Below are 8,789 nucleotides of genomic sequence, written 5' to 3' on the forward strand. Positions count from 1 at the left end.
ACGGGCGGATCACGAGGTCAGGAGATCGAGACCATCCTGGCTGACACGGTGAAACCCCGTCTCTACTAAAAAATACAAAAAACTAGCCGGGCGAGGTGACGGGCGCCTGTAGTCCCAGCTACTGGGGAGGCTGAGGCAGGAGAATTGCGTGAACCCGGGAGGCGGAGCCTGCAGTGAGCTGAGATCCGGCCACTGCACTCCAGCCTGGGCGGCAGAGCGAGACTCCATCTCAAAAAAAAAAAAAAAAAAATTAATCATAAATTACCATATAACCCAACGATTTCACTCCTAGGTATATACCTAAAAGACATGAAAACATGTCCATGGACTCGTACCTAAATGTCCATTACAGGATTACTTATAAGAGGCAAAAGTGGAAACTATTCAAATGTCTATCAGTTTGTGAATAAGTAAACAATATGTAGTATAGCCACACAATAGAATATTAGTGATAAAAATAAACCAATACATGCTGTAACATGGATGAAAGTAAAAAAAAAAAAAAAAAGGCCAGGCGCAGTGGCTCATGCCTGTAATCCCAGCACTTTGGGAGGCCGAGGAGGGCAGATCGTGAGGTCAGGAGATCGAGACAATCCTGGCAAACACGGTGAAACCCCATCTCTATTAAAAATACAAAAAATTAGCCGGGTGTGGTGGTGGGCACCTGTAGTCCCAGCTGCTCGGGAGGCTGAGGCAGGAGAATGGCGTGAACCCGGGAGGCAGAGCTTGCAGTGAACCGAGATCATGCCACTGTACTCCAGCCTGGGTGACAGAACAAGACTCCATCTCAAAGAAAAAAATTAAAAAATACTATAGCAGATAAAAAGACCATATACTGTGTGATTTCATAGGAAAATCATAAATACAGAAAAAGCAAGGTTATAGATACAGAAAGCAGATTAGTGATTGCTGGGGCTGAAACTGGAAGCCAGGTTTGGCTGCAAATGGTCATGGGACAACTATGGATTGATGGAATACTTAAATTAGATTTTGGTAATGATTACACAACCATAAAAATTTACTAAAAATCATCAAACTGCACACTTGTAATAGGTAAATTTTGAGATGTGTAAATTTCATGTTGTAACTCCAATAAGGTTTTAAAAAACTTAAGTTACCTGCCCAAATTTACCTATCATGTAGCAGAAGCAGGATTAGACACAGATGTGCCTGACTTCAAAACCTGAGCTCTGTTTACCCAGAGTTTTGGAAACTCCAGATCTATCATGAAAACCTAAGTAATTCCTAACCTGAGTCATCCTACTCAGGAATGACTTTTTTATTATAATTTTATTATTTTTTATTTTGTTGTATTTAAAAGAAATAGAGATGGTGGCTGGGCACAGTGGCTCATGCCTGTAATGTCAGCACTTGGGGAGGCCAAGGCAGGTGGATCAGTTGAGGCCAGAAGTTCAATACCAGTCTAGCCAACAGGGTGAAACCCCATCTCTATTAAAAATACAAAAATTAGCTGATTGGCCTGGGAGGCAGAGGTTGTATTGAGCCGAAATCACGCCACAGCACTCCAGCCTGGGTGACAGAGTGAAACCCTGTCTCAAAAAAAGAGAAAGAAGGGAGGGAGGGAAGGAGGGAGGGAAAGGGAAAGGGAAGGAAAAGAAAGGAACAGGAGAAGAGAAGAGAAAAGAGAAAGAGGGAGGGAGGGAGAGAGAGAGAGAGAGATGGAGTCTCGCTATGTTAACCAGGCTGGTCTCCAACTCTGGTCTCAAGTGATCCTCCCATCTCACTGGGATCCTCCCTCCCAATCCCAACGTGTTAGGATTACAGGTGTAAGCCACTGCGCCTGGCCAGGAAGGACTTTTTTGGAGGGATTCTATCATCTCGCTTGGACTTGGGATTACAGGTGTGAGCCACCGTGCCCAGCCTAAGAACAATACAATTATTCTTTTCTAGCTATTTTGAAATATACAATAAAATATTGTCAATTATAACTTCCCTATTGTATTTTCAACTAGAACTTCTATCTAGCTGTATTTTAACAATTAACCAGTTTGTCTTTGCCCTCCCCAGTTTCCCTTCCCGGCCTCTTCTAACCATTCTATTCTCTCTCTCCATGAGATCTACTATTTTACCTCCCACATATGAGTGAGAATATGTAATATTTGTCTTTCTATCCCTGGATCATTTCACTTAGCATAATGTCCTCCAGTTCCATCTATGCTGTTGCACATGACAGGATCTCATTCTTTTATGGCTAAATAGTACTTGATTGTGTATGTGTACTGCATTTTCTTTATCCATTCATCCATTGATGGACACTTAAGTTGATTCCCTTTCTTGGCTATTGTGAATAGTGCTGCAGTAAACATGGGAGTGCAGATATCTCGCCAATATACTGATTCCTTTCTAGGGATGTATACCTAGCAGTGGAGATTGCTGGATCATATGGTAGTTCTACAGATAAAGATACTTTTAAAACAATTTCAGTACCTGCCAGGTGCGATGGCTCAACCCTGTAATCCCAGCACTTTGGGAGGCCAAGGCAGGTAAGTCACCTGAGGTCAGGGTTATGAGACCAGCCTGGCCAACATGGCGAAACTCCATCTCTGTTAAAAATACAAAAATTAGCTGGGTGTGGTGGCATGTGCCTGTAATCCCAGCTACTCCGGAGGCTGAGGCAGGAGAATCGCTTGAACCAGGAGGCAGACACAGTGAGCTGAGATCGTACCACTGCACTCCAGTCTGGGTGACAGAGTGAGACTCTGTCTCAAAAAAAAAAAAAAAAAAAAAAAGATAATAATTACAATACCTTTATTATGACTGACAAAATTAACAGTAATTTCTTATTGGGTAATATGCAACCCATATCCAGTTTTTCCTAATTGTCTCAAAAATGTTCTAAACAAGGTCCACAAATTACATTTGTTTGATATGTCTATTTTATTTGATCTTATTTTATTTTTTATTTTTATTTTTATTTTTTTGAGACGGAGTCTGGCTCTGTCGCCCAGGCTGGAGTGCAGTGGCCGGATCTCAGCTCACTGCAAGCTCCGCCTCCCGGGTTTACGCCATTCTCCTGCCTCAGCCTCCCGAGTAGCTGGGACTACAGGCGCCCACCACCTCGCCCGGCTAGTGTTTTCTATTTTTTAGTAGAGACGGGGTTTCATCGTGTTAGCCAGGATGGTCTCGATCTCCTGACCTCGCGATCCGCCCGTCTCGGCCTCCCAAAGTGCTGGGATTACAGGCTTGAGCCACCACGCCCGGCCTTATTTTATTTTATTTTTGAGATAGTGTCTTGCTCTGTCACCCAGGTTGGAGTGCAGTGGTACTATCTCGGCTCACTGCAATCTCCGCCTCACAGGTTCAAGCGATTCTGCCGTGTCAGCCTCCCCAGTAGCTGAGAGTACAGGCTCATGCCACCACACTCAGCTAATTTCTGTATTTTTAGTCGAAATGGGTTTCCGCCATGTTGGCCAGGCTGGTCTTGAACTCTTGACCTCAGGTGATCCACCAGCCTTGGCCTCCCAAAGTGCTGGAATTATAGGCATGAGCCACTGCTCCCGGCTGATATGTCTATTTTAGTTTACAAAATGGTGCAACCACTTTGGAAAGCAGTCTGGCAGTTCCCCAGAAGGTTTAACATAGAGTTACCATATGACTCAGTAATTTTACTCCTAGGTATACACCCAAGAGAAATGAAAAAAGTTTTTTTTTTTTCAATCATATTCTAAACAAGGTTCACAAATTGCATTTGCTTGATATTTCTGTTTTAGTTTATAACACTTTCTTCTCTCTCTGTCTGTCTCTTCTTGAGACAGGGTCTCTCTCTGTTGCTTGGGCTGGAGTGCAGCGGCATGATCATAACTCACGTAACCTTGAACTAGACTCAAGCAATCCTCCCACCTCAGCCTCCTAAAGAGCTGGGACTACAGGCATATACCACCATACCCAGCTAATTTTTAAAAATTATTTTGGAGAGATGGGGTCTTGCTGTGTTGCCCAGGCTGGTCTTAACTCCTGGCTTCAAGTGATCTCCCCTCTCAGCCTCCCAAAATGTTGGGATTACAAGCATGAGCCACCACACCTAGCCTCTCTCTTTTTGTATGCCATTTTTTTTTTGGCTGAAGGCTGGGTCATTTGGCCTGTAGGATTTCTCACATTCTGGATTTGACTGACTATATCCATACTGTATTGTTCTTGTTCCTCTAGCCTCCATATTTTTATAAACTAGTAGTTAGATCTAGAAGCTCGATTAGGTTTAGGTTCAATTATTTTGGCAAGATTATTCATAGGCAGCAGCATGTACTTCTCATTGCATCACATTTGGAGATCTGTAATGTCTGGATGTCCCACATTTAGTGATGTTAAAATTATTCAGTGGGTTCTGGTGTTATCACATGATCTATCACAGAATTCCCACTGAACCTGTCACTTAATAGTTTTAGCAGCCATTAATAATTGTTGCCTTATTGGACCAGGTAACATGATTAAGTGCAGTTTGCCTAACTCATAACTTTTTATTTCCAAAAACTTATAGGTTTTGACCTTATTAGCCATTCCAGTTGCTTTCAAATAGAAGAATTATAGTTTTGAAGCTTGTTTAGTTAATAATTTTTTAAAATAAAAAAGAACTCCTAGGCACTTCATGTGTACAATATAAACTATAATTTTAGTAGACATTTTAGTTGTGATATTCCTTATTTGTTTTCTTTTTTTGAGACGGAGTCTCGTCCTGTCACCTAGGCTGGAGTGCAGTGGCATGATCTCGGCTCACTGCAATCTCCACTTCCTGGGTTCAAGCGATTCTCCTGCCTCAGTTCCTGAGTAGCTGGGATTACAGGCATGCACTACCATGCTCGGCTAATTTTTTGTGTTTTTAGTAGAGACGGGTTTCACCGTGTTAGCCAGGCTGGTCTCCATCTCCTGACCTCGTGATCCACCCGCTTCGGCCTCCCAAAGTGCTGGGATTACAGGCATGTGAGATTGAGTCTCGCTCTCTTGGCCAGACTGGAGTGCAGCAGCATGATCTCAGCTGACTGCAACCTCCACCTCCTGGGCTCCAGTGGTTTTCCTGCCTCAGCCTCCCAAGTAGCTGGGACTACTGATGTGTGCCACCACATACAGCTAATTTTTGTATTTTTAGTAGAAATGGGGTTTCACCATGTTGGTCAGGCTGGTCTCAAACTCTTGGCCTCAAGGGATCCTCCTGCCTCAGCTTCCCAAAGTGCTAGGATTATAGGTGTCAGCCACTGCGCCTGGCCCCTCATTCTTTTATCTCTCCCTCACCTCACATCATCTACAGACACTAACTCAAAATGGATCAAAGACCAAAATATAAGAGGTAAAATCATAAACTTAGGAGGGATAGGTATAAATGTTTATGACTTCAGATTAGGCAATAGATTTTTAGATATAACACCAAAGGTACAACAGCAAAATAAAAAATAGATAAATTGGACTTCATCAAAATTTAAAATGTGTGCACTACAAAAGACTCCATCAAGACAGTGAAAAGACAACTCACAGAAAAGTAGAAAATATTAGCAAGTCATATCCTATAAGGGATGTGTATGTAGAATATACAAAGAACTTTTACAACTCAGTGAGAAAAACAGCCAAAAAACAAAACAAAATAGCCAGGCACAGTGGCTGGCATCTGTAATCCCAGCTACTCGGGAGGCTAAGTTGGGAGCATCACTTGTTCCCAGGAGTTTGAGGCTGCAGTGAGCCATGCTGTACTCCAGCACACCACTGCTGTACTCCAGCCTGGGTGACAGAGTGAGATCCCAACTCTAAAAATAAAAAAACAAAGAAACAACCAAAATTTTAAAATGGGCCAAACAATTTGAGCAGACATTTGGCCAAAGAAGATATAAAAATGGCCGATAAGTACATGAATCATTAGCCATCAGGTAAATGCAAATCAAAATAGCAAGATTACGTTTCATACCCACTAGGTTGGCTATCATCAAAAGAACAGGAAATGTTAATGAGGGTGTGGAGAAACTGGAACCCTCATGCGTGGCTGGTGGGAATGCAAAATGATGCAGCCACTTTGGAAAGCAGTCTGGCAGTTCCCCAAAAGGTTTAGCATAGATTTACCATACGACTCAATAATTTTACTACTAGGTATATACCCAAGGGAAATGAAAACATGTGTCCATACGAAAACTTGTACACAAAGGTTCATAGCAACATTCATCATAATACCCAAAAAGTGGAAACAACCCAAATGTCCATTACCTGGTGAGGGGATAAAGTGTGGGACTCATATAGCCATATAATAGACTATCTTTAGCCATAAAAGGGAATGAAGCACCGATACGTGCCACGACATGGATGAACCTCAAAAACATGTGCTGAGGGAAAGAAGCTGGTCACAAGAGGCCACATATTGTATGATTCCATTTATATTAAGTTTCCAGAATAGGCAAATCTATAGAGACAGAAAGTAGACTAGTGGTTGCTTGAACTGGGTGGGAGGTGGGGGAGCAGGTGGCAGAGAAATAAGGAGTGACTGCTAATGGGTATGAAATTTCATTTTACAATAATGAAAATGTTCTAAAATTGATTGTAGTGATGGTTGCACAACTTTACCATTGAATTATACACTTCAAATGAGTGAATTATATGGTATGTTAATTCTATCTCAATAAAACTATTAATATTATTTTAGGAAAAGAAGTTTGGGGATGAAAATTAAAGCAGTTCACTCAGGGATACGCTGCTCTACTGTTAGGACTAGAATTCGGTTCACTGATTTTGTCAGTACTTTTTCCAATCCAAAAGTTATACCAAATACTCTGATTCTGTGGCTGAACGAACTCCAAGTCCTAAATGCTGAGTCTTGCTTCACCAAATAAAGCTGAGATTTTTAGAGAGAAAAAAAATTCTGTTTAAGCCAGTTGAAGTGATGATCCAAGTCAACACAGTAAGGCTGAAAGACTGACAAGGACAGTCACAGAGGCCTTTTTAGTGTTGGCACAGTATAGAGGCTAAGAGCTAAGAATCCAGTATCATATCGTAAACTTGAATTTAAAACCTGGACCCCCTACTTCTTAGCTATCTCCTTGAGAAAATTGTTTAATCTCTTATATGGATTGTCTCATTTGATACTCTCATTGGTCCTAAAATGCAGATGTTACTATTCCCCTCTGTGTTTGTTTGTTTGTTTTTGGTTTTTTTATTTTTTTTTTTAAACAAATGAGAAAACTAAAGCTCAGCAAATTTAAGTAACTGGTCAAGTTCATACTTCCATAAACAGTAAAACTGCTCTTCATAGCTTTGTCTGCCTACCTCCAAAACTATGCACCCTAATCAATTATAAACCATAATCATCCCGGTTTATCAATTTAGAATGGAAGATATTCCATTTATTTATTTATTTATTCATTTGTTTATTTCAGACAGGGTCTGGCTCTGTCACCCAGGCTGGAGTGCAGTGGTACAATCGCGGCTCACTGCAACCTCTGCCTCCTAGGCTCAGACAGTCCTTCCACTTCAGCCTCCCCAGTAGCTGGGACTACAGGCAGGCACCACCAGGTCCAGCTAATTTTTGGTTGTATTTTTGTTTTTTTTTTTGTTTTTTGGTAGATACGGGGTTTCACCATGTTGGCCAGGCTGGTCTTGAACTCCTAAGCTCAAGCAATCCTCCATCCTTGGCCTCCCAAAGTGCTGGGATTACAGATGTGAGCCACCACGCCTGGCCCATACCTTTTATTAACCAACAGATGTGAGCCATCTCTTCAGAAGCCTTATTTTCTGGTTTTAAAACACTTGAAGGGTTGAATGTGTAATCAGAAAAGCGATAGGCAAGTGTGGTATCTGCACAGAGAGGCTGGAACTATTCCATGCAGAGAGAGCTTAGAGAATCTCCCTTTCTTCCTAACACCAGTAGGATTCTGACCTAATCAGGTGTTATTAGTCAACAAATATGTACAGAACACCCACGGTATGCCAGGCTCCATTCTAGGACCTTGGCATGGGTTTTGCCTTTATGAAGCTTACATTCTTGTTGGGAGAGACATATTGAACAAGTAAAGTTAAAAAATGTGATAAATTCAGATAATGAGAAGTGCTATAAATAGGAAAAATAATTAAAAGTGACTTAGAGTGGGGAACACCGCTCTTAGGAGGTAGCACACAACCGGAACCTTTGCTCATTGCTAGATTCAGCTGTGAGCGACAGAAGACCCTGGTAACAGTGGCTTAGAACATGGATGTTTATTTCTCTGCCACCTGAATGAAGTTGGTAGGTAAATATTCTAGGGCTGAATGACACTCCACAGTAACAGGGATCTGGCCTCCTGTCCTTGTGGCTTTGCCATCTTCATCATACAGCTTCTGCTTCATAATATGTAATGGTCGTTTGTGCTACGGTTATCATTTTTACATCTCAGCCAGTAAGAAAGAGGAAGGGATGGGGGTTGGGACGTGGAGATGATGAAGTGCAAGCTGCTTCCTTTTAAGGACTCTTTCTGGAAGCTCCATGTCTTACAGTGTTTCTAGTTCCATCTCGCTGGCTAGAACTTTGCTAGTCCTATCTACCTGTCAGAGAGGCTGGAAAATGTAGTCTTGGTTCTGGATAGCCATGTGCCAAGCTAATAATTATGAGTTTTATTTCCAAGAAAGGGGAGGATGGATATTGGGGCACAACTAGTGATCTTTGCTTTGAAGAAAAGAAAGACAGAGAGAAAGAAAAAAAAATTAGTGTGTTCATTCAAGGAATAGAAGGCTCGTGAGGCTAGAGTATACTAAGTAAAGGGAAGAGTGATAGATGGAGGACTTTGTAAACCACAGTAAGATTAGCTTCTAGTTCAGTAAGAGTGGCA

This window comes from Macaca fascicularis, chromosome 13, assembly GCF_037993035.2.
Source record: "Macaca fascicularis isolate 582-1 chromosome 13, T2T-MFA8v1.1".
Classification (NCBI taxonomy): Eukaryota; Metazoa; Chordata; class Mammalia; order Primates; family Cercopithecidae; genus Macaca; species Macaca fascicularis.